Here is a 27,580-nt window from a genome sequence, read left to right as displayed (position 1 = left end):
TTATGTCCATAACAGGAAGCAGAGTCACAAGCTTTATGAAAAATAGGAATACCTAAAAATAAAGCGATCTACAATTTTGGCTAACTTACCAACCTGCGGTATGCTTGCGATGCAATACATTTATTGCAGTGTATTCATAACAAAACAATTTTTGAAGAAATCCTGAGGCCAATTTTCACGTACTTGGTACATTTACTGGGTCAAACACAGATTATTGTAATGTATCCACTTAGGACATCTGTTCCTAACCTGTGGTCTGAGAACACCTGGTGGCATGAGATACCTACCGTGGTCCGCAACTGCATAGAAAATTAATATTAACATATTAATATAGCTTGTATAAATAAAGAATCAAAACCTAAAATAGAAAATTTTAAAACGTTCTATAAATGTAAAGGAATTTGAAATTGGAGAAAGTTGATCTCAGATTGATTTGCTTTAGCAGAGTAAATGCAGCAAACAGAATACAGTATGGTGGATGGATGATCTCAGTTGAATTGAAAAAAAGCACAACCTTTCTATTAAAATTATTTTATTTATTTATATTGGTTTGGGAATTGAATAAAATACTTAATCACTTGTGTATTTGTTTGATGAATGCTTGTATTTTTGTGTAATGTTTTGAGGTTCAAATCGTCGAAATGTCTTAACCTGAGGTCCCTTGCTTCTGGTAATATATCATTAGGGATCTGCAGATTCTAATAATGATTCATTGAAGGCCCCCTGAATCCAGTAATGATTACGGGCAGGGGGTCATCAGAAATCAAAAGGTTAGGAACCACTTATCTCGGCCATTCAACTTTCTCAAGTGGATACATGAGAACATGTCAATTGATACTCGAGCCTTAAACAAGAAATATGATGTTTGTGCTCTTTGTAACGTTACCCCCTTCATCAGTCTGCACCAAAAGTGGAAAAACAAATTTGTTGATAGAAATCTACAAAAGAGTGCCAGATTTGATGCAGATCGAACTAATGGTTGAAAAGTTATAAAGGAGGGGAGTTCCCATAATAATTTTCAGTTCCCAATATAATTGTATTTTTCATTCAAAATGTATGTGGATATATAACTGCAAAACCACTGAACACTCTCATCAAATGTTTATGGCACTGTTGATCATTCGTACCATTTCTTGATTTGGTGAAAATCTGTTCAGCTATCTTGGAATTAAGGCAAAATGTGAGTGGCTAGCGTGCATTTCTGTTTTTCAGAATATTGGTGAAACTTGATGTCATGTGCAGAGAAGAACCCACTGCACATACAGAACAGTCTGGGCCTTGTTACGAGTTTGGCAGTCTTCCTGTAGGACAACAGGATAACTTCTGCAGCGGCCCCAGGAAGACCATCAACCCTATGGTGTACCTGCCCGCTGGATTCCGAGTTGAATCTAGGGCGGGCGGTGGGGCAGCTGTGTCACGGCAGCGGGTATGTTGGACTCATAGGAGAACCTAAACAGCATACCGCCACTGTGATAGCGCCTACAGCACGTTCATGCGCGGTTTGGCATGCACCATGTGCATGCCACAGTGTATGCACAGCCATGCACTTTTGGGAGGGGAACATGTGCCCCCGCACACACGCCCCATGAGCAGATTTGCCGGGGCCCTGTTGGGGTCCCCTTTCCATGCCTTAGCATTACATTGCGATGTCCCTGCAATGAATTGCTTGGTGGAAAGGCAGGTCGGAATCGGCTCGTCATTTCCGGCATCGGCACCGCCACAATTTCCGCCTGCTTTCCAAACCACCACCGCCGTGGGATCCTGGATCCAGGCGGTGGTCTTGTGGCGGTGCCACGGCCACCATCATAATAAGGCGGTCGGACCACCAAGGTGGTGGTGTTTGGACTGCCACCGTGAGTACAGTGGTCCCAGAACCGTATTACTCATAAACAGGCCCCTAGGTGCATTTGCGCTGGACATTTACAAGTGTGCTGATGCAAAAACATAGCAGCTCTGTGGGAGACCTGAAGCTGCATTATTCATACGTGGGTAGGTAACTATGTCCAATTATGAATATCTCTCCTTGACCTGTGTGTCATGCCGGGAATAAACAAGAAACAAGATTTCCCTGACATCCTTCCTTGGCCTGACCAAGACCAAGGTTGCTAATTAAAGACTATTTACATACCAAAACAATCTTTAACCAGAGTAGAGTTTGTAAAGCAGCTAGCTTTACTACAGCTTCCATGAACTTACAATGCAATGCCACTTTGTATGTCTATACATTTGGTAAAGTCAAGAAAGTTAGGTTTGGTCTGCAGCAGCCTCAATACCCTTACAAGAAAGCGGCTCTTTCTGTTTGTATGTAGTTGTTTTTATGCAAAAGAGAGCCAGTTGGACATTGTGTCCTCCAGGGAGCAAGCTCCGTCTGACAAAGGCTTTTATTGTCTTACAAAGAAACAAAAGCAGGACTATAATAAAGGCTCTTTTCGCTATACAATCTTCAAATCACCTAGAAATACACAAAGGGTAATAATGAAGACTCCACTGGTTATACTGCTTGGACATAAATTACAGCACACTGAACCATTTGATTGATTCGTTTATCTGGCTAATTGAATTGGACTCCTCCTGAGGCGAAAAGCCGGGAGGTAGACTGCTGCTGATTTCTGGATGTTAACTTGCTGAATGTGAGCGTGTTAACTGAATTTTTAAACGGCGATTTTTAAAACTTATTTCTTTATGGCACTTACCTTAGAATTCTGCCCTCATTAAACCTTTTCACTGCACATTGACGGTAACAGCCGATTTTCGGGCTGTGTACCGAGTCCAAGGGAAATACTTCCAAACGGCAGACATCTTGGGTGGGAGGCATCAGCTTCGACAGCGCTCTAGCCATCCCTACATAAGGTGCCCATTGGAAAGTAACGCGAGATTCGTGTATCTGGCTAATTGAATTGGACCCCTCCTGAGGCGAAAAGCCGGGAGGTAGACTGCTGCTTATTTCTGGATGTTAACTTGCTAAATGTGAGCGTGTTAACTGAATTTTTAAACGGCGATTTTTAAAACGTATTTCTTTATTGCACTTACCTTAGAATTCTGCCCTCATTAAACCTTTTCACTGCACATTGACGGTAACAGCCGATTTTCGGGCTGTGTACCGAGTCCAAGGGAAATACTTCCAAACGGCAGACATCTTGGGTGGGAGGCGTCCGCTTCGACAGCGCTCTAGCCATCCCTACATAAGGTACGGTAATCCTCCGCGTTAGCGGACGCGATTTGTGGACGCGCCTTCGTCAGCGCCGGAGTCACGCCAGAGTCAGCCCGTCTGCGCCCGTCCGCGCCTCGGACGAGCCCGACGGCCATGGCTCACACTCCATTGCATCCCAGATACTCATCACAGGTATTAACCAGTAGAGTAACAAATAAACCCTATATACCTCCTTGTCTCATAAAATATAGTTCCGAGCAATTAATGGCTCTGAGATCCCCTAGACAACTGTCCTGCTGTCTTTTTTTTTCACAACAAAGTTTATTGAATAAATCAAGCAAGGTAGTCAATGTGGCACCCCACAATCAGGAGAAACCACCAAGCATTTGGATACATTACATATTGCAGGATCTGAATCCGATCAAGAATCATTGCAAATCATATATATTAGAAACTACCCCCCACCCCTTCCCCACCCCAACGCCCTCCACCCACACCCTATCCCACCCCGTGGTCCCTCCCTAACCCTGTGCACGTGTGAAGAAGAAACCGCATTATGTGAGTACAGTGTGGCCGGCATGGCGCTAGACGCGAGCCTATGCAAAGGAGGAAGTCTAGAGCTCCTCCTCAGGTTCAACCGGGGGGTCCAGTGGCAAGTCCCTATAAACAGCCCACTTCTTCCATATCTTAAAGTGCTTGCGGGGGCATCCTCGCGCCTCAAAGATCGGTCGCTCCAGACCCATACAAAAATCTAATCCTGCTTTCCATGCACACAGAGGAGGGGCCCGTTCATCTTTCCAAGCCCGTGCCAAGTCTCTCTTGGCTAGGACAAGCCCCAGTAGCAGTAGATGGCGCTTATAAATATTCCCCCCCACACCGTCAAGAATATGAAGCAATCCTAACCGATGGGTGCGGGGCAGGTCCCAGTGCAGCACTTCAGACAGGCAGTCCCACACACCTCTCCAAAAGCCAGCTATTCTTGGACACAGCCATACAGTATGAAGCAGCGAGCCCACCTCTACCCCACAACGCAGGCATTCCGGCGATGCAATCAGTCCAGCTTTCCACAGTCGCTCGCGGGTAAAATAAGCCCTGTGGAGAATTTTAAATTGAATGAACCTGAGCCTCATTGCGATGGCAGTCCCCCGCGGGGATTCTAGAGCCTCTCGCCAATCATCCTCATCCATGGGACCAACATCCGCCTCCCAAGCCGTCCGCAGAGGAAGGAGGTCGGAAGCGCAGTGAGTGACCACCGTTTGGTATATTCGGGATACTTTTTTGTCGCCGAGGTCGCCCATGAACAATTTCGCCTCAATAGGGCTGAACTCGGGGAGCGAGTCCAAGTCGGCAATGTATGGTGTTAGTGCATGCCGGAGCTGCAGATAGCGGAAAAACTGGGTCCGTGGCATGTGGAACTCCGTGCTGAGTTCCTGGAACGACTTGAGAGCAACTCCAGACATCACATGACCTAGCGACGAGATCCCGATCGCGTCCCATCCACCGAAACCCGACAGGGAGGCCAGCGCAGGCAGTCGACCGTTACGCCACAGCGGTGTCTCCGCAGTCAGCTTACCCCACCAGCCCATGCGTCGCAACGCCTGACGCCAAACAACGAAGACAGTTTTCGTAACTCTGGGCAACTCCCGCCGTAGCCGAGCAGAGTAGAGGAGCATGTGAAGCGTATTGTCACCCATTAGTGTGCGTTCCAATGCATAGGCCGGGTCACCCCTATCACCATACCACCAGTCATTCAGGATGAGCAGGTGAGCCGCCTGGTAATAGGACATGAGGTCCGAGGTGGCGAGTCCTCCACAGTATGTAGATAAGAAGCACGTACGCAGCGCCACCCTGGCGGACCCTCCCGCCCACAGGAACCGCCCCAGGGCCGAGTTCACCTGCCGAAACCATGAGGATGGGACTGGATGGGGATAGTTTTGCAGCTGATACAGAAGGCGTGGAAGCGCCACCATCTTGAAAATAGCGGACCGGCCAAAGATGTTGAGAGGCATCCGGGACCAAGTTTTCACGTCAGCCAGCACCCGCTCCCAAACCGGCAGCACGGAGTGCTCCCACGTGAGAGTCACTGATTCCGACAGGAATACTCCCAGGTATTGCAAGCCACCGGTCGCCACCCGCAGGTTCAATGTCCAGGGATCCGCCACCGCACCACCTCCGAGGACCCACAGAGTAGATTTACCCAAGTTCAGGTATAGGCCCGAGACCTCTCTAAAGACCCGCATGATTTCCAACACCCGCGGCCCAGAGCGTCGCAGATCGGTAAGGAAGAAAAGGACATCATCTGCGTACAACGCAATTCTATCCGAGAGGCCCCCGGGCCACACAAATCCTCGCATCTGCGCGTCTACACGTACCCAGGCGGCCAAAGGCTCCATCGCAAGAGCGAAGAGATACAGGGATAAAGGGCATCCCTGTCGGGTCCCCCGGCCAATACGGAAGGTCTCCGACACCGCCCCGGCGATACGCACCGCAGCCGTGATATCCGTATAGAGCAGCTTAATATAGGGCAGAAAAACTGGGCCCAGGTTGAGACGGGGCAGGAGCGTGAATAAATATGTCCAGCTCACCGAGTCAAACGCTTTATTGATATCAGCAAGCAACAAAGCCGCCGGCTCACCCGTGGCCCCCATTGCATCCACAGCAGCCCACGCACGCCGAATGTTGTGGCGTGTAGCCCTGCCAGGCATAAAGCCAGATTGGTCGGGATGTACCAGCTCCGTGATATACGGAAGCAACCGATTCGCCAGAGCCTTGGCCAGTATTTTGGCCTCTATGTTAAGTAACGAGATGGGGCGATATGAGTCATGTCTATCTGGGGGTCGACCTGGTTTCGGGAAAACTACTACTTCGGCATGGCGCCAATCAGGCGGCAGCCTACCCTGTGTACGCGCCGCCTCAAGCGCGCGACGAAAATGGGGCCCTAATTGCGTATGAAATTTTTCAAAGAATTCACAAGGGTAGCCGCTCGGCCCGGGGGCCTTACCCGCGTTGAGCTGTCCCAGAGCCTCCCCCAGTTCCTCCGCCGTAAGGGGAGCATCTAGGGACTCCCTGGCCGCATCTGACACCGCCTCAGGAGGGAAATCATCAATGAATTTAGCCACGTCCTCCCCTGATAAGCTATCACACGGAGCATATTGTGTCGCGAAGTAAGTGGCGAAGCTCGCTGCCAGGGCGGTAGGGTCAGTGATGGCCACTCCATCCTCAGCAGTAAGACCAGGCAGCGTGTCGGGTTTAATGCTATATTGGCACAGTCTGTGGAGCAAGGAGCTCGATTTATCACCCCACTGGTATATCCTGCTCCGCGTGGCCAGCCACGCCTGCCTGGCCTCATCCAGTAAGACCGACGCGTAGGATTGCTGTGCCTGGAGGAGTAGCCGTGTGCCAACCTCATCCCCTCCCCCCCGGCCCCGCCGCTCCAGCGTTTCCACCAGTGCCGCAGCCACCGCAATCGCCTCGCGACGCCCACGGCGGGCCGCAGTGTTCCACGCAATGTCTACCCCTCGTACAGTGGGCTTCAAGCCTTCCCACACCACCACCGTGTCAACATCATCCACTAGGTTCTCCCGCCAATAGTGATCTATGACCTCCCGGAGATGTTTGACATAACTAGGCTGTTGGAGATGCCACGAGGACATCCTCCATCTGAAAGGCTGACGTTTCCTCAGAAGGTCCACTTCAATCGACACTGGGGAGTGATCAGATAGTCCTCTCGGCAAGATCTCTGCCTTGCGTACTCTGCACATACATACCCTGGGAACAAACACATAGTCCAGTCCTGCTGTCTTTTTGAGTTAGACAGGAAGAATAATGTTTGCCACAATTGTACTCTTGCTATAAACTCTGTTGGGACGAAAATTACAGAGGATAGAATCAATAAAAAACATCCTAACCCTGATTCAGGATTATTCACATTTCTTAGCCTGAATTGCCGTTCCCTACCAAAACACAAGACTGAGATATTTAACCTACTATTAGATGAGGCTCCTGACGCCTTGTTCATAACTGAAACTTGGCTTCAGGAAAGCTCCGGACCTGATGTTGTCATGGCTCTCCCGTATTCGTATGCGATTACACGACTTGACCGGAAAAATAAGTCAGGAGGAGGCATAGCAATTATTTTAAAAAAAAATCTACAACTGTGATTTTAAAAAACTCCCATGCGCCGGATGTGAAGGTGCCATTTTTAAAATTATACTTGCCCCAAATTTCACTTTTTCAGGAGCACTTATTTATCGACCGCCAGGTGCGGCATCAAACTGGATGATCAATATGTTAGAACTTATGGGCCCCTTAGTAATGAAGGCTGCCAACTTCATAGTTATTGGAGATTTGAATTTACACCTGGACAAAGAGGACTGCACAAATGCCACCGAACTTATTGCTGATCTTGCGTCTCTTAACCTAACTTTGAAAAACTCTGGTCCTACACACATCGCTGGTCACTTATTGGACCCAATTTTCTCCAATATTACTAATATGGACACTCTCCCTGCCTTGCCCACTCCTTGGTCAGACCATTTTCCCATTAAATTCTCATTTCGAGTACAACTGTCAAATGAGGACATAACATCGGCTCCAACCCATGTTGTTAGAAAATGGAAAAAATTAGATATTAATATTCTTAATACTTTTTTGGAAGACACCTCACCCTGCACTAAATCAAGGGTACAAAATCTTTCGACATCTGTCCAAACATGGCTTATGACAGCCATCGACTCTTGTCTACCCAAAACAAAGTTAAAAGGTCATAATCAACGCCCCCTGCCCCATGGTTCAATGAATCTCTAAAGCAAGAGAAAACCACATGTAAAAATGCTGAAAGTCAGTGGAGGAAGACTTACTCCCTGGAAGCTAAGAAGGCATATAAAATAAAAATAACACACTATCAAATGATGTGTAGCAAAGCTAAAGCAGAATTTGTATGCACCAAAATCACCGAGGCTTTAAATCAATCTAAAGCCCTTTTTAAAATAGTGAAAGAGCTGGCTGGGTCAAATACTTCACAAACCCCACCTGACCTCAATAAAACACAGTGTGACCAACTAGATACCTTATTTGTAAACAAAGTGGATAAAATATATCAGAGCATCGAACAAACACAAAATTAATATAATAAAGTTAATATGGATGTTCATAACTCCTCCCCTGACAGACCGAGCAATCAAACTGGTATACTAGGCTCTAATGCCTGTGACATTCATACTGCCTCACTTGAAAACTGGCCTATGCTCAACATTGATACTGTTATTGACCTACTTAATACGATCAAATCAGGCTCACCAAGAGACCCGTTACCATGCTCTGTCCTAAAACAACTTAGTAGGAAAGCTATGTCTATTATCACCGACCTTTTAAATACATCCCTGCAGGAGGAACATGTGCCAGATGAATGGAAACATGCAATGATCCATCCACTGTTGAAGAAAGCTGATGCTGATCCAAATCTACCCACAAACTTCCGGCCAATCTCCCTTCTCCCCATTTTTGCTAAGATTCTGGAGAAGCACGTTCACCGATCTCTCACGGATTTTATAACCATGCATGACCTGCTGCCCTCCCATCAGTCAGTCTTTCGCTCAGACTACCCTGTTAGGTGTTACAGAGAATATCCGAGCTTTGATAGACAGAGGCAGCAGCGGTGCGTCCATTGGGGCGTAGGGGCGTAGCCCCACTAAGCCTGGTGGACGCACCTGCGGCTGCAGCAGAGAGAGAGCACCTAAACAAAAATGCAGCGCTTCAATCGGGTGTTCCGACCGGGACAGACCCGATGGAATAGGGAGTGTGCAGGGGGTGGGGCTGGGTTAGTGTCTGACTCGTGATTCCTCGACTGACTCTGCTGCGCATGAGGAATTCAGGAGGAAACTTGCCCGCGCATGCGCTTTAGCAGCCAACTTCGTCACATTGACTGAGAGGGACCTTGAAGGGGCCAGGGGTGTGTGTCTTTGGCTGGGCCCCGTCCTTGAGAAGGCGCCAGGGCGAGTACACTGTGTGCCCCCCTAGCCAATCCTGGCGCTTATGTAGCGCCAGGATTGGCTGGCCCACCGCGCCGAAATCCATTATTGGATGCTGCGCGTGGGTGGGTGGCACACTGGGGGCAGGCTCGCAGCATTGGGCATGATGGCCAATCACTGTGACTTCAACAGCATGTGAAGTCCTTCAGTGATTGGCCATGATTCGGGACGTGCCGTGCGGCTGTACTTAAGTTTCTGTCTCGTGCGCCAGGCAGCAGCCAGCAGAGCAGACCGTCGTCACTACTTGACTTCAATCACTGGACTCTCTCTCAGTCTCTAATAGTCTACCTGCTCTCTACTACTACACTACTCTGAGCACTGAGACTGAGTTCGTCGTTGTTGCTGTTGTCCGGACCGTCCGTCACTGAGTCAGACCATCACGTCACACTCGAGCTGGTGACAGGCAGCCTGGTTAGTAGTGGTTTTCAGGGTTTATTAAAATTGTTGGTTAGCGCCGTCAGTCATTGTCGCTACCGCGGTGCTGCTCGGTCAGTTAGTTACGGGAAACCGGAATTCTAGTCGCCTGGATCTTGGGGTACCGTCCTGCTTGGACCGTCCAAGCAGGTCTTCTAAGTTCAGAGATTCTTACCTGATAAAGTAAAGGTTGCAATGCTTCGATTATTTTTCATAGCACACTCTGTGAGGTCTGCACGGGTTTTAAATTCAACATGTGAAAGCATGTCGGCTTCTGGGACTCCAATGATTTCCACACACACATGCATACACATAATTGCTTATCATTCACACTTCAAATAACAGCAAATAAAAAAATGTGTTTTAAGGTGAAGTCGGTATGACAACACGCAGGCTTTAAATGATCACTTAACAGAACGTTTGTGTTAAGAGAGCAATGAACACAATGAAAAATGTCATGCCGCGGAAAGTCAAACGATTATCATTCACATCAAAGGCCCTGCCTCCCCACATATTCAAGAAAAAATGTAACGCAGGCATTCAGCTGATGAAATACTAACGTCTTTTCGTTTCCCCCCTCGGGACGTGGTGCCATCTTAGTGGCTTTGACTTTGGGCTGTGCCCGGCTTCCAGGAGACCTATTTCAAAAGGTGCTTTATGGTTCGTGGTGGTTACACTGGCGGGTACGGCAAACCCTATGTCGTCTTTCTTTTGATGAAACCGTGTGATGTATTGTAATTCTATTAATATAGCGCTTACTACCTCTGGGCATTCGAGCTGTTTACTACTCATATTATGCTACTACACCCAATCCAAGTTTGGTGGCTAATTTGGGGTATTTTTTTTGTAGTGCTTTAGGCTTGTGTTCTCCGAAGAAACTCTTCCATGCTTTCCCCAGGTGCGTTTATGGTGGAAATCAAGGCGACATTAGATGGGATTGCTTCCTGGGGGGTGAGGGAGGGAAGGGGAGCGTTAATGAGGTAGGGGTCGGGTGTGTCACTTCATGCGAGTCCTGTAGAGGCGGACAGACAGACAGCCAGGCCCCTCGGACCGCGGCCGGCTGGGAGGAGTACGAGGCACCCTCGACTGTCTGTCAAGAGAGGGGCCGACAGCAGCCTTTACCCCATGTCATGTGTGACAGCCAGTGGTACAGCTTAGGACAGGCCCCTGGAGCCCAGCTGTCAGGGAGGAGGGGAAGAGACGCCTTTACTGTCTGTCAGAAAGAGTGCAACCGACAGCAGCCTTTACCGTATATTATGGGTGACAGCTTAAGACGCATCCCTTCATCCCAACTGTCAGGAAGGAGTGAAAGAGACAGCACTCTTTAGTGTCAGTGCTGTGACCTGTAGGACAGCTTCAGAGACACCTACAGCCCAGCTGTCAGGAAGGAGTGAAAGAGACAGCACTCTTTAGTGTCAGTGCTGTGACCTGTAGGACAGCTTCAGAGACACCTACAGTGCAGCTGTCACAGGAGAAGTGGAAGAGACAGCAGTTTTTATGTCGTGTGTGACACACACAGATTCAGACAGGCCCCTAAAGTCTACCTGTCAGGGAACGATAGGAAGAGACAGCACTCTTCTGTGATCTATGGGACAGTTACAGCTTCAGAGAGACACCCACATTGCAGCTGCCACAGGAGAAGTCGAAGAGACAGCAGTCTTTACTGAATAGATAGGGCAGACAATGATAAGGTTATCGATTTGGGGAATACAGAGGATTAGTGTATGGATACAATCACAGGCTATTGATTAGCAGTGTGGGAGTAGAAGGAGGTTGTAGGCTATATAGGTGCGGTGGTGGGTAATTCGCAAAAACACATATAGAAACATAGTTCAGAGGGCATGCAGTTTTGAATAGGAGTGGATTAAGGGGAACAAGGCTTGCAGAGGATAGTAAGTATTTGATGGGCATAATCAAAATAATTTTTGTTTTGTTAGAGTTAATGCAATTTTGTGGATGCAGAGGGGTTAATGACAGATTTAGCGGCTATCAGGGTTTGCCCAGTTCATATGGCCACCAGCTAGGTGGCCAAGTATGGGAACATTTGCTGAAAGTAAGTACCTCAGTTTTTTTATTTATTGTGTGTGGTCGGGAGCTGGCGCCTGGCAGGTCAGAGGGCAGGTATTGGTAAGTGCCCTCGCTTGAGGGAGTGGTCCTTTCAGGAGGAGGCAGCCTGTGTCTTGGGTAGGGAAGGGTACGGACGGAGGGGATGGGGTCACTAGCTTTTGAATATGTGAGCTAGGATTAGTGTGCACTGCTTTTGATTTTCTTTTAATAATAGTTGCCTTTAGTCATTTCAGGTCCATGATGGGCGTCAGTCTTCAAAGTGCTTAGTAAAGCATGCATGATTGTGGAAACATTTGTGGTTGTGTCTAGTTCAATGTAACACTAATTTATCTATTTATTTAAGGATTGTTGTAAAGCACTAAAATAAGTCACTGAGTTGTCACTTTTGAGCGCTCATCTTGCTCCATATCACAATGCACACTCATCTTCTTTCTGCAGCCGCGGTGCGTCCATTGGGGCGTAGGGGCGTAGTCCCACTAAGCCACATGGACGCACCGTGCTATATTTGGCAATAATAATTACCTCTGTGTTATTATTAGCGCTACTGGCCGGGAATCCGCCGGGAGTGGGACACACCCGACTCAATCGGGAGTGCGCAGGGGGTGGGGCTGGCTGGGTTGCTGCAGCTTGAGTGACAGTCCACTCAGCTGCAGCAGTATAGCGCATGACAAGTTTAGGTGCCACATTGCCCGAGCATGCGCGCTAGACTTTCCCCATAGAGAGGGGTGCTGCTTCTTACAGCAGCGCCGCCGCTGAAAACAGGTTGAAAAAGGGCGAGTACTAAATGTGCCCCCCTAGCCAATCCTGGCGCTGCATGCAGCGCCAGGATTGACTAGTCCACCGCTCGGAAGGTGTCAGGAGTAAAGGCGGGCATTTACTCGCTTCCCCCGAAGGCAGGTGTGACAGCTTCCCTCTTTCTCTCCTGCAGGGTCGGTCGGCGCGCCGACAAAACTGTGACTAAAATATGTTCTTAATAAGCTCTGCCTTCTTGTGGTCAGAAGGCCACTGGTATGCTGGAGTGTAGCCTCTGGACTTTTCCGAGTGTGCCTCCTTTTTGAGGAGTTTTGCTAACATTGGACTTCACGAAGGACCTTGTCTGCAGCACCATGACGCTTCCCAGGCATGGGCCCTTCATGGACCCTACCAAGTGAAGGGGCCCCCAGTTCCCAGCCCGGTGCGTGCACCCCCTGCTCCTCCTCGCCAAGGACTGGACATGACCGTGAACCCAGCCTACATTACCATAGAAGTCATCATCGCCGTCCTCTCCATCGCGGGCAACGTGCTGGTCTGCTGGGCCGTGGCCATCAACAACACCCTGAAGAATGCCACCAACTACTTCCTGGTGGCGGTGGCGGACATCGCCGTGGGGCTGCTGGCCATCCCCTTCGCCATCAGTATCGGCTTCGAGACGGACTTCCACGCCTGCCTCTTCTTCGCCTGCTTCGTGCTGGTCCTGACCCAGAGCTCCATCTTCAGCCTCCTGGCCATGGCCGTGGACCGCTACCTGGCCATCAAGATCCCGCTCCGGTATGTAGGGCTGGGGGCTGTGGAGGGGACGATGTGTTCGATGTGTAGAGGGAGTGTCGCAAAGTCCACTGCTGGCCTCTGAGATGAATGCTCAGGACCTTTACGCGGTACTGCTGATCACATTAGGAATTTGTGCCCAGTTAAAATATTGCTATGTGGGCGATCAGTTTTGTCCAAAGCTGCTCCATGTGCTTTGTATGTATGTATGTATGTGTGTGTGTGTGTGTGTGTGTGTATATATATATATATATATATATATATATATATATATATATATATATATATATATATATATACACACATACACACACACACAATTGAGCAGCACTTTCTCCTTCGTTATGGTTGAATCATTTAGTCCATATTCAAAACAGTTTGTTAATGACTGTTCAGCGAGTAGGTGAATGTCCCTGTTAACGGTATCACGTACCTTAAAGAAATGAGGTGTCTGCAGTGAATCAGAAAATGTAGTGCTCCCCCCTCAAACCTTTCCATCCATTTTAGCTTATAAGTTATTGTCTTGTGCATTGTTTTCTTAATATTCGCCTTGAAGCTAGGCTTCCTCCTGCACCTTGTGTGTTATAAATAAATACAAGTGTTTACTCTGGGTACGGATCCTGAGACCTCGCATCCCACAAGGAGTGGTCTACTTACTTTTCTAGGGTTATGTGCAGTGCTTAATTTGAACCGGTGGCTGCAGGTGGGTCCCACCGGCAGTTGTTTTTGGGGACCACCACTTAATAAATCTCTCCGCGCCTATCAAAAATGAATTTTTTGTCTGTAATGTAAAACTCTCAAATACCTTCGGGAAGAGTTCGCTTTGTACAAAACTGCAAAAGTAATCTGTCTTGCCCGTTTCTTTTTTTTTTTTAGAATAAAAGCTTTATTGTACAACCTTAATCTATAGACACATCCCAGTGCTAGCAGTATGTAGACACTGGGTGTGATATGTCATGTGTGCCACATGTCGCTGTCCTGATGAATAACACAGACACACTAATGTGTGGCCTTGTCACCAGGACTGAGGGCACACCCGATCTGTTTTTCTCCAGCTGTCCGATTCGACGTGACACGCGTTCCGTTTACTGACATGAACTGCTGCTCAATAGGAATAGGGAACTTGGTGCCTGGGGGTCTGTTCTGTGGGTCTGTGTGCCTGGGGGTCTGTTGTTCTGTGTGCCTGGGGGTCTGTTCTGTGTGCCTGGGGCGGTCTAGTGTTCTGTGTGCCTGGGGGGGGTCTGTTCTTCTGTGTGCATGGGGGTCTGTTGTTCTGTGTTTGGGGGGGGTCTCTTGTTCTGTTTGCCTAGGGTCTGTTGTTCTGTCGGCATGGGGGTCGGCCCGATGGTATGTATGCATGTGGTACTGTAGGTGTGTTAGTCTGAGAGTGCATGGATGTTTACATGCATGTATCATCTATGTCGAGTCAACATGTGCTTGGATGGTGTGTATCTGTATTTACTATAAAAGTCAAACACATTCGCTTTGCCAATATTTGGATTTCATCTCGCTTCAAAAGCAAATTTAAAGTCTAATTTTACGCCCACTTTACCTCTCAGCCTTGGTCATGGTTCCTCTAGAGAGATAACGGATGCAGAAATCTGACATTAATAGAAACAGAGTGGCTGGCTTTTATCTGGTATAAATGCTATCCCCAAGGCCTGTAAGTATGAGTTTTTATGAAATTGCATTTCTGCATGTTGCCTAGCTGCAGGGAGGAGGTTAATATTGTTGTGTAGATATCTCAGTGCACAGGAGGCTGTGGCAAATTACTTAGGACATAAATACAGTGGGGAGTTCATTGCATTGATTGTAATTCTTTTCCCAAACACATATAAACTCAAACATACTCACACATGCAAACAGCCAAAAACACCAGCACATGTAAACGCAAACCTGCTCACACATGCAAACAGCCACAAACACCAGCACATGTAAACTCAACCATACTCACACATGCACACAGCCACAAACACTAGAGACCAACAAGCAGACAACCACATCCACTCACTTATTCTGATAATGGGAAGTTCCAGGCTCAAGCATGCGTACCGGAGGGCCCTGGAACAGGTGAGGTGCCAAAGATATAAAGACAACACTCCTAGCATTACAGAGTAAAGCTCATTCTCTTTCCAGTTTTTCAAAGCTGTTCCGCTTAGAAAAGGGTCAGTTCCTCTTGAGCATTCCACAAGAGTCACGTGCTGCTTCCTGGGTGTATAGGCCTATGGGGAAGGCATATGAGTCATCAGTCATTGCTTCATAGGTTCCCCTCAGTGACCGTGTGTAGGACCTGTATAATTTGATCATTGAATAGTCATATTGTATGGCTAAGCAGACCTTAAAGTTCAAGTTTTTTCTTTTTTGAGTTTTATATAGCGCGAACTAGACCTGAGACATCGGGTATCAGAGCGCTTTACATGAGCACCAGTTTCGTTATAGATGAACACCTTCATTTTTTTATTGGTAGGCACGGGGAGATTAAGTGATTTGCCCTAAATCACAGGATGTAGAGTGTTGTTGCTGAGACTCCAACCAGGTTACCCAGCTTTGAAGCCGACCGCTCTAGCCGCAAGGCTACATCCTCTCCCCTTGATTGTTGATTGTAGTCAATTGGTCACAATTATGCAGCTCTCCTGTACGGATCGCTCATAGTGTTCTATTTACTTAATAAAAAATGTTTGGGGAAAACAACAAAAATGTTTGCCCTTATAACGTTATTTTGTATTGCATGTTCTTTAAATGCCATTGTCGACATCCGCCATGCCGCTGTGCTTTTTCCTTGAAGCACATGTCTTTTCAATGCCATCTGAAATTCCTGCAGAGATTGGATGGTCCAGATATTGGGTGATGTGGAGTTTCAGTGTAGAAGGACAGAGATGTAAAAGTCCCAGAACTAGGAGGCAAACATAGTGGCTTTGGTGTTGTTTGAAGGTTGTGATTGGTGGATCTAAGGTTCTGATCTGGTGTGTAGTATGGTAGAGTGTCCGAGAGGGTGTTGGGAGCCGTGTCATTTGCTAATTTGAAAGTTGTGATTGGTGAATCTAAAGTTCCGAGTTGGTGTGTAGCATGGTAGGGTGTCAGAGAGTCGGTTGAATGCCATGTCATTTGCTGATTTGTATGTCCATGTAAGTGGTTTGAATACGGTCCTGTTCTTGAAAGTGAGCCAGTTGGCCTGGTGACAGGATTCAGTCTGAGCATAATAGGACGGAATGTATGAAGCTCTGTGGTTATACTGAATAAGCAGCTACCTATGTTATGCCATCTATTAATGTAATAACTGCACGGTCACAATTGCTTTATTAACCTTCCTGTTTTCTCAAATTTGCTTGAAAATGCATGATTTTTCTTCTTTTTTTTCAAAATTTTCTTGGGGGGGGTTATCCCCCCAAACCCCCCTTTTGGGGTTCAGGCTCGCTCGCTGCGCTCGCTCGCTACGGTGCTGTATGCAAATACTTTGCGCCCCACCACTTTCAAATGTCACCCACCGCCCCTGAACAGAGGCGAAACGGTGGCACTTGTGCTTCTTGACCTCAGTGCCGCATTTGATACGGTGTCACATGCGGTACTAATACGGATACTCCAATCGATAGGCATTTGTGGCGCTGCCTTAAATTGGATTCAATCATTGTTAGAGCATAGAACTTTCCAAGTCTTCTCTCAATCTGCCTGTTCAGATATCCTGACTTTTAAACACGGAGTACCGCAAGGCTCAATTTTAAGCCCGTTACTTTTTAACTTGTACATGAGTCCGCTCGCAAAAGTAGTAGAGGAGACTGGATTGCTGATGTTCTCCTATGCTGACGATTCTCAGCTTCTCTTCTCTCTTTCTTCCACGGGAAGCGATAATCCCTCCTCCTTAAAACTAGGATTGGAAAAGATTGCAGGGTAGATGCAAGAAAACTTCCTCAAATTAAACGGTGATAAAACCGAGTTAATTGTCCTGGAAAAAAATAAAGAACTTTGGGGACCCCAACATTGGCCATCAGAAATGGGTACCCCCCCCGATTCCAACTACACACGCTCGTAATCTAGGATTCATTATCGATGACTCGTTGACTATGCACCAGCAAGCTGTGAAAACATCGGCCACCTGTTTCGCAATTCTAAAATGGCTAAAAAAAATCTGCTGGATGCTACCAGAACACACCAAAAAAACGGTCATCAATGCCTTAATAACATCTAGGCTTGATTACGCCAATGTATTATATCTGGGGGCAAAAAAGGCAACGATCCGCAGACTGCAAACAGTGCAGAACGCAGCGGCAAGACTGTTATGGAAAATCCCCACTTTTTCATCCACCTCCAAATACATCCGAGAGCTGCATTGGTTGAGAATAGAGAACCGGATCAAATTTAAATCCCTATGCTTCATGCACACGATTTCCACTAAAAAAGCCCCCAAAGTACTTACAAAATCTTGTCCGCCCTTACCTCCCTTCTCGGGCTTTGAGATCGACAACAGCCCACAATTTTGTCATCCCTAAAATAAAACTATCACGCATGGGTGGAAAATCCTTTGCTTTCCTTGGTCCCTCACTGTGGAATACTATGCCACTTGCACTGCGCTCTGAGGCAAGCTATATAAGATTCAGGAAGGCCTTAAAAACTTGGCTATTCAACATCTAAATTGCCGGTCCTGTCATTTACTACTGAATCATAGCGCCGGGAAACCCTTTGTTGGGTAGCTGTTGCGCTATATAAGCTAAATAAATAAATAAACCATTTACCTCGGAGTCGTGCTCTTTCCCTTTAACATTCTCTGCACGCAGCAACAGACCAAGGACTATGCAGCAATTGCCTACTCTTAGTGGTTGGTAAACGCAAAGTTTTACTTTGCAGGAAATGCACTTTCACCCAAAACGACAAGCTTTCATTCGCCTGTCTTCAAGTGCTCTCCTAGTTGAATTTTAAAACCATGCTTACATGAAGTATGAGCTTCATGTGTATGTAAATGCACCTTAGTACTTGTGAAGCCTAATTTCTTTGTCAAATCATTAGTTTTTTTTATGTTACTGTGACATTCTTGTGGAGCAAAGCAAAATTATTAATAGTGCATGAAGAATATTACGGTGCACTTGCTTGTTTATTTACATTATTCTTTATGTAATCAATTGCTCATAATGCCTAATATATTGTCTTTAATTAGGATCAGCTCCTCATCTTTCAAATATGGTTTCTTCATTCATTAGTTGGTCCCTCTCAGCTTCTGCTGGTCCTTAAAACAATGCATAGCATGCATGAAGTCCAAGTACTCACAGCAAAAGAAAAGGATACGCTAAACAGTCAATATCAGGATCTGAGAAAGAAATACTCCTCTGAAGTCCCATTCATGTATATATTTGTTAAAGAAATGACAAAAGCTCAGGCAAACAGCTAAACCAGCTGCTAGCGAGTCCTAAAACGGTGCCAATACATTGACCAACACAATGCCAAGTGGTCAAACAACTTCCAAGTTAAAAGAAATCTATGTTCGCACAATCACAAACCGCATAGTATGTTTCCAGTGTTTTGCTTGATAACAAGCACCTGTCCCTATCCTCATGTCAACTTGACCTCCGCCAGTGGCCCACGCAAGCACTCAAACTAAGTAATCTGGTAGTCCTGGTGTTATGTTTACATGCTGTTTGTATGCACTTTATATCAGATGTGGTGGTGCAATGCGACTATCATTATTCAAAAAACAGAATTGCGCCATGCGAAATCACATGCACGGTAAATGTAACTATTGCTTCCTTGAATGTTTGGAAAGTAGAGCTTGGCCGGAGCTATTCATTTGCTTACCATTGACTCTTTCACATTGATGACCTCTGTGATGTTTCATGAATGTCAGATGAAGTGTTGTCAGGTCAGTGTGCCCTCGAAGTTATTGCCTACGCTCACCTCTGAAGGCTTTTTAAAGCATGGCTGTAAGAAAATGCGTATTTTTGTGTGGTTACCGCCATGTTTTTTGACTAATGCTGCTGTTTTTTCAGCTCTGACGGTGCGCTGAGCCCTGCTCACCAGACCTCATTGCCAGTGCCCTTATCCCAAAACGTGTATGTTACTTTGACTATATCTAATTAGCATAGGGTAGTTTACCTGTAATGCCCTAACATATGTACCCAGGGCATGTAAGTTAGAGTGTCACCCTCGGGACCGCAGCACCAGTTGTGCCACCCTGCATGTGACACAGGTGAAATGATTATCCCAGTCCAACATTGCATACTGGAGGAGTGGTATAAACTACTAGCCTAACTGCCATTTAAAGCACTGGCAAAGCCAAACCTCCTATTGCAATAGGTTAAACCATTAGACAAGTACATGTTTGGTCGAAACTGTCGACAAAATCTTGGGTGACTATATAGGAAGATATCATTCCCACCGTTGATACTAACCCGGTCACTCAATAGATGACTAGAGTCTTCACTTGATACTATTCTCCCAATGAAATGGACTCGCAATAAAGCAGGAGCCAATCAAAATGCCTGGTATACGCTCAAACTTCGGGAGCTCAGACAATCCAGCAAAAGGCTGGAAAGAAACTGAAGAAAGGACCCCTCAGCAACTAACAAAATTAAATATAGAGAGGCGATAAAGATCTACAAATCTGAAATAAAAGCTGGCAAAGCTCTATTATGAAGAGAGAATCACTTTGGCGGCAAACTGCCCACGCAAAATCTTTCGGATTGCAAAATCACTCCTAACTCCTCTTCCGCCCCCCATGGCTTTTGTTGATATCCCTCTGCGTTGCAACCAAATTGCAGAATTTTTCTTTGATAAAATACAAGGCATCTATAAGTCCTTCCCTCTGGCGACGGCCTTACAAACTTTATCTCCATCTGACTGTACAGCTCAATATGGAGACTGTCTGCTGGAGGCAATCCCCTCTTTGAACTTGACCTCCCTTCGAGGGATTCTTAGTCAACTTAAATCTGGATCACCTACAGATGTTGCCCCCCCTAACATTTTAAATTTAATTTCTGAGACTGCATCCCCAGTGATCTTGGATGTGATAAATGCTTCGCTGGTAACGGGATTAGTGCCCTCCCGCTGGAAACAGGCAATGGTTAGAGCACTCTTAAAAGAAACAGAAAACTAGATCCTGACGTGTTGGTAAACTACCGTCCATCTCACTATTACCAGGAATTGGTATAATAGCTGAGAAGCACGTAAACCATACTCTCTCACCCTTTCTTGAAAATAATAATCGTCTTCATCCCTTACAGACTGGGTTCGGACCACAGCAAGGCACAGAAACCTCACTCCTGACAGTGGTGGAAGAATTATGAAAAATTCTGGATGGAGGGGGCTGCGCTTCTCTTATTTGATGAGATCTCAGCGCAGCCTTCAATACGCTGAACCATCATTTGTCAATTCAAAGACTTAGGAAGGCAGGAGTTGCCAGAACAGCATTAAAGTGGCCATAGTTCTTTTTAGAGGACAGATGTTTTGTAGTCTTTGAAGATGAAATCACCGCAAAGCGAATGCCTTTTAGATGTGCGGTTCCTCAGGGATCTTCCCTGAGCCCCACTCTATTTAATGTCTATATGAGCTCCCTGGCAGAAGTAGTAACACCTTTTGGCATTCAGATCATTACCTACGCTGATGATACTCAGTTGGTGGTTTCGCTCAATCAACTGAATAATTCAGGCTCTGGGCTAGTCTTATGCCTTGAAAAGGTGTTGAGTTGGATGGACAGCTCTTGCTTAAAACTTAATGGAGCTAAGGCAGAGCTGATGCTCTTGGGTAATTCCACTACATTGAGCATAGGCTAATTTTGGCCTAGCTGTTTAGGGCCACCACCCTCCCCAAAAGAACAAATCAAGAGCCTGGGTGTATGGCTGGACCGCAATCTTGATTTTAAGGAGCAAAAACATAAGGTTGCTGCCTGTTATGGAATTTTAAGAATGTTAAGAAAGATCCTCCCATTGCTACCTCTTTCTTCCAGAAGATTGCTGCTCCAAGCGTTGATTCTGTCACGCCTTGACTACGCTAATACCATATATCTGGGAGCATCACTCACAACCACCAAAAAATTGCAGATAGTACAAAACTGTGCAGCACGCCTGCTCATGAATACTTCCAAACGTCTGCAGCTAAGCCTGCACTTGCATCGCTTCATTGGCTCCCTATTAAGGAGAGAATCCAGTGCAAGGCTCTGTGTATTGCACATAAAGCACTCTCAGGCAAGGGCCCGCCCATTATCAGCACCATTATTCAACCCTATCGCTCTAATAGATCTTTAAGGTCAGATAATAAACAATTGGCGGTAGTCCCAAAAATAAGAAAAACGCAAAGCGGAGGGTGTCGCTTCTCGTATAATCCTGCTAAATTGTGGAATCTCTTGCCCCTTGGTATCCGCCATGAGCCAAATTACCTGACTTTTCGAAAGCAGTTAAAAACGTATCTGTTTCCCGATTACTGCCCGTAGTTGAATCTGCACCACTATTAGCACTGGGATACCCCCAGGTAGCCATGCTCTTTAGAAATGCCTTTTCATTCATTCATTTGTTCATTCATTCATTCATTCATTCACATGTGTAAGTCACCCCTATGGCAGGCCTACCAAGCCCTAAGGAAGGGTGCAGCATATCTCCTGAACCCTATGGTGGATCTTATTCGTTGTGGTGTCTAAAAATACATAAAAATACAATCTATTTTTATGAAATGGTGTCATATTTCTTTAGGGTCTCAGTTATTTCTTCTTTAATTGTTTTTAATCTGTTTAAATACTTTACAATTATTCCTTTGTGTGTGCCTTGTTGCTTAGAGCTACAGCTACCCAGGGGTGAGCTAGAGGGTTTAACAAACGAAACCTACTGGTCCTAAAGAGGTTGTGTATCACATGGTGAGGTTGCACAACCACACCATATGATTCACCCCATTTCCTCACAGTGGATATCAGCAATCAGGGAGTTAGGAAACTGGCATCATGCACACAGCAAGATCAAGAGGTGTGTAAATGCATTTGAGCATCCGGTGGTAGGGGTAGAAACAGGACAAACAAGGGGCTTACCAATACATATTTCAAGGGATATTGTGACAGTGAGACTTAGTGCCTTGGCATTTGCTGCTTCAGAGAACAGGCCAATGGCATTTGGTGGAAATATTAGCGTGTTCCAGCAATAAGCAGTTGCAGTTGACCTGAACCTTTAAGACACTTGAGTTGCACAGTAGTTTGTGGTCATCCTAGAATGTAGCAATATAAGGCAGCGGGGAACTTTAAGCAGGGTGTCTGACAAACTTGTATTTGGTCTGGTTAGTTTGTTCAGTGGCTTTTCTGTTCCTGCACCTTTATTGTTTTGTTCCCTTTTGGTCTCTGCCATCCCCTTGCCACACTGTCATCTGTTCCTCTTACCCTATTGTTGTCTGGTTGTGTTTGCACTTTATAGTTCGACCACCTTTTAGGTGTGCACGGCTGCTCTCCGATTTTGGGAGGTGGCCTGGTACTCTATGGGGTTCATCATAGTCTGACTTTGTTGTATGCTGTTTGCACTGATTACCAGACGAGACCCTTACTCCACCAGAAAGTGGTGGCTCTCTTGGCCAAGGGAGCCATAGATAGGGTATCGATGTCAGAAGTAAGTTGTTATACCCGCAGCTTTCTGGTGCCCAAAAAGGATGGAGGCCTTTGTCCTATCATTTATTCCTGAAAAAGGAGAAATTCAGAATGCCAATACTTGCTCAAGTTCTGTCTGCTCTCTATCTGGGAGATTGATTTTTAGCGTTGGACTTGCAGAACGCCTATTTCCACATTCCAGTCTTGCCTGCCCCCAGACGTTACCTGTGGTTCATGGTGAGCCACGCGCACTTTCAATTCACTGTGCACCCTTTTGGCATTACCAGTGCCGCTTGGGTGCTCAACATGGTGATGGTAGTGGTTGCAGCTCATCTGCGAAGTTCAGGGGTACCAGTCTTCCCTTATCTTGACGACTGGCTGTTAAAGGTGGACTCACCCCAGGCAATAGTCAAACAACATGAAAGGGGAGCTCCCAATGATAGAAAGGAGGAGAATACTCCAACAATCCAAAAAACGCCCACAGAACAACTAAGTGATATCAAATATTTCTTTTTATTCACATAACGACATATTGTTTATATCAAAAATAGTTAGTGCACAATATATTTCTTTCTCATATTTTTATATAGATATTTCTCAGGAACACATACATAAAAAATATAATAAATATAACATCAGCCAAAGGACACAGACATCAATAAAAGATTGGCACACAATTCACTCACTCAAACAATCGAACCGAAATCATTCCCATACCTCAACACACAGTCACATTCAAACATAGACATCCACAGAAAGCGCCGACGCGCGTTTCGGAAAAGTGCCAATACAAGCTTCCTTCATCAGGGCGCAGAACACAGATAATGAAATTAAGCACAATCTCTCAAAATAGGAAAGCCCCAGAAATGGGTGGGTGTCCTAATAACAGTCATGGCTGGCAGGGCATATCTGTGGGCGAAAAAGAATAAGATAAGGATATGTATAATACAATAAAAAAGGACATGGCATGGTAACAAGTAAGGCAGAATTCATGCGCACATATAGGACGTAGACAATGTTATCTTGTGTGCTGGCACAAGCATGCACTAATCGAGTAGATATTAAGATAACTCCTTAAATACCATGTGAAAACCAAATAACACAAAAAAGGTGCAAAGGACCATCACCAAAGAAGAGATAAATAGGTAGGTTCCCATAGTGTTCGAAATTAGTGATGAAAATATGTTTTAGGCAGAGAGGGAATACACATTACACCAGTAGATTAAATATTCCTGGAAAGGGCATACCATATAGCTGGCCTAGAGAATGGCCCTCAGCGATATCCTAACGAGGGTGGATAGGGGTAGGCTAAGCCTTCCAAGGATCCAAGGTATGAAGGTAGGACCCGAATAGAGATTAGATACGATGTGACACGCTGAAAGAATATATATAGAGACGCAAAATCAGCGTAAGAGACAGAGCACTCTAGTCACAAGTAAACAATTACAGCACTCGATGTAAGCCTAGTAAGAAAGACTAACTATCTCTACAGTTCTCTGGGGAAGACAGGGGGCCTCTCAGCGCCCCAAAATCCCCTCATGTCAGAAGAATTAGAGAGTACAGAATTCTTACCTCAGCTTAATATAAGATGACACAGTTCAAATGGGGTCCAGAACACATATAAGTTTGATGCATTTAAAGAAAACAACTTCAAGCAGGAAAGGTAGATGAGGCTCAGGAAGTGAAAAACCTACGGGCAAACAAACAGTATCAATAATATCTGGAATAGTCAAGGAGGTTAGGAGAACAAAAGTTTACCAAAGCTATCTGGACAATACATCACCCAAAAAGGGTGCACTTTTCTAGGTATGAGGTGAGAGTAGGGGAAAAGGAGACGCTAAACTTAATTCACTCGAGTGAATAAAACGAATTTCGTTGTGCGCACTGCATCACCAAATGTGATGCAGTGCGCGCAACGAAATTCGTTTTATTAATTTAAATGTTTACTTACCTTTAAAACTCCGTAATACATACACTACTACACCCCACCCTGCCCCTCCCCCTGCCCACGTCACCGCCCTACAGAAACACCTACTGCCGACCGCTACTGTCCTGGTGTGGAAAGTCGCGAAAAGAAAATGACCTCAGCGTGCTCCAGTGGCCCATATATATATAGGCCCATGCGTGTCACTTATGGAATTAACAACACCACCTTGAAGCAATCAACATCACCTGCCGGCGTGCAATGATACTGCTCACAAAAAAAGTTCTGGATCTAGTCAGACACCTGGGGATAATTGTAAGGTAAGGAATCTGCGACTCGTAGAGTCTCTACCAGATGAGGCGTTACAGAAGGTAAGTAACTTGTTCGTCACGATCATCTGAGGGTTAAGGGTCATTTCAGGATCCCATCTTCAGTCCATCCCTTAATTCCATCTTATTTTCAACCCCTAGTTTATTGGTCCTCTTCCCATCAAGAAGAGAGCGGGGAGAATGGCTTTCCAATTAGACATGCTAAGGATCATGGTGGATTATGAATTTTCCATGTATCTTGTGTGAAACATCCACAAGGAACTCCACCATCACTAACTCAACCTTCTTTAAAGGAAGGCACGCCTGAGTTTGAGTTGTAAGCATTCTTACATTTACTCACTAGAAAGGCTCAGGTGCAGTTTCAGGTGGCCTAGAAGGGCTGTGATTTATCTGACCATTCCCATGAGCCAGCCGCTTGCGTTCATGCCCCTCGTCTGTTGGATGAATTTCATTGATCACATCCGAATAATCGTTGCAAGTGGAGTAGTTAGGTTTTATGGAGGACACTGTCAGGACCAGAGTTCGGAAACACACATCACACACACACATGAGAGAAAGAGGCGTGTACCTAAATTTGAGCACTAGAAGAGTAGAAACAGCACTGTGAACAAAACAAGAAGCCTACCAGTATATAACCCTAGAAAAAAGCGCCAAAGAGTGAGATCCAGGCATTGACAGCTTTGGACAAGAGGGTGATGGAATTTGAGGGGAAAGACTAGGACATTCCAGCAAGTAGTAGTTTTAGATCGTCTGGTCCATTAAGAAACTGGGGTCACACTGAATTTTCCAGATTACATTAGGCAGTAACAGTATGAAGAGGCTGTAACTTTGACCATGGTGCGTGGCAACATTGTGTTTGGATTGTTTTGCCTCCTATTATTCACTGTGTTTAAAAGGAACCGGACACCACACTGGGACTTTGCTGGAGCAATTGCACTCCACAAACGTTTAAACACAATATCAATTCTTTCACTACTCACATAATGAGAGACATGTGAGATGATAACTTATAGAAAGAAGTCCCAGGTGGACGAATCGCATTGGCTACTGCCCGTATGCTGTGATTTTAAGAAAAAGATGATTAATAAAAAGTTTTTGGGAAGAAGAAACTACGTTCACATTTGTTCTTTGGGATGATTCCTGACCTACCTAGACTATCTGGAGCCACTCTTGCTTCCTAGCCATCTGTCATCCCAAACCCAGACCGGCAATCCACATTCCAGCAGAGGCACCCAGGACGATTGAGCAAGAAAATACCTACTTTCTAAAAGTGGTATTTTCAAACACAGAATGTAAATATCACCTTCACTAAATGACACATCTTTAGATTATGAGTTCAAGCATCCTATACTTCATTTTCCTACCTAATTCCCTGGGTCAGTTATGTTTAGAAGATGTTATAAACAAACCTCCCATTCTCTCCTCTGGGTAACCGGTAGCCTTGCAATAGTAAAAAACAATATTGGCTGTAATTCACTATCAGGACATGCCACGCACACCTTGGCATGTCCCACCTTTCACATTCACTGCACCCTTCCCACAGGGGTACCTTGGGCCTACCTGAGGGGTGCCTGACATGTTAGAAAAGGGAAGGTTAGGAACTGGCAGTGTGTGCACTGACCAGGTTGACATGGCAGTCCCAGACCGCACCCGGGCTCTGCGAAGGCAGGCACAAGTTACCTTTTTACATGCCGTCCAGGTGGGTGGCACAATCCACTGCTGCAGCCCACCGACGGCGCTTGAGTCGTAGGCCCTGGCACACGCAGTGCACTCTACTAGGGACAGACACACAAATGAAGCAGGCCAATCATGGAAACGCCAATCCAGACACATTTTACCACAGGATATCCTGCACTTTATCACTGATCAGCAGTGAGATAAGTGCGCACAAACGTTAAGCCAGCAAAAACAGTCAGAACCGGGAGGTCAGAAAGGAAAACATAAGGGGAAACATGCCAAAAGATGCCAAGTCTAACACATGTGCCCTCTAGCTGAAAGTAGGGAGAACTACCCTCCCTCCTGGGAGTTCTCTTCACTAAGGCGAAAGAACCTGGACAGACCATCTGCATTGGCGTGTTCTGTGCCAGGACGGTGTTCCACCGTAAAGTCCATTCCCTGTAGGGAGATGGACCACCTAAGCTGTTTTTGATTCTCACCCCTCATTTGCATGAACCATCAGAGGGGCCTGTGGTCTGTCTGTACCCGAAAATGAGTCCCAAACAGGTATGGTCTCATCTTCTTCAGTGCCCAAACCACAGCGAAAGCTTCCCTTTCTATGGCACTCCACCTCTGTTTCCTGGGGAGTAGTCTCCGGCTAAGGAAGACTACAGTCTGGTCTAGGCCCTCTTCATTCTATTCTGAGAGAACCGCTCCGACTTCACGCTCTGAAGCGTCGGTCTGCATGACGAATTCCTTGGAGAAGTCGGGTGCCTTGAGCACCGGGGTCGTGCACATGACGGCCTTCAGGGCATCAAAAGCCTTCTGGCAGGACTCAGTCCAGATCACCATCTTGGACTGCTTCTTCAAAGTCAGCTCTGTTAGGGGGGCAACAATGGTGCCATACCCCTTAACGAACCTCAGTTAGTACCCAGTGAGTCCTAAGAA

At 46.2% G+C, this 27,580-nt stretch overlaps 1 protein-coding gene across 5 annotated transcripts in view; it reads left to right on the top strand.

Annotated features, from left to right (window-relative positions):
• Positions 1-27,580, top strand: part of MPPED1 (metallophosphoesterase domain containing 1) — an 881,293-nt gene that overhangs the window by 581,410 nt on the left and 272,303 nt on the right. The window lies entirely within an intron of this gene.

Source organism: Lissotriton helveticus, chromosome 1_1 (genome assembly GCF_964261635.1).
Source record: "Lissotriton helveticus chromosome 1_1, aLisHel1.1, whole genome shotgun sequence".
In the NCBI taxonomy this organism is placed as follows: domain Eukaryota; kingdom Metazoa; phylum Chordata; class Amphibia; order Caudata; family Salamandridae; genus Lissotriton; species Lissotriton helveticus.
Note: the sequence above shows the minus strand (reverse complement) of the source record. Positions and strands in the feature narration are given on the sequence as shown.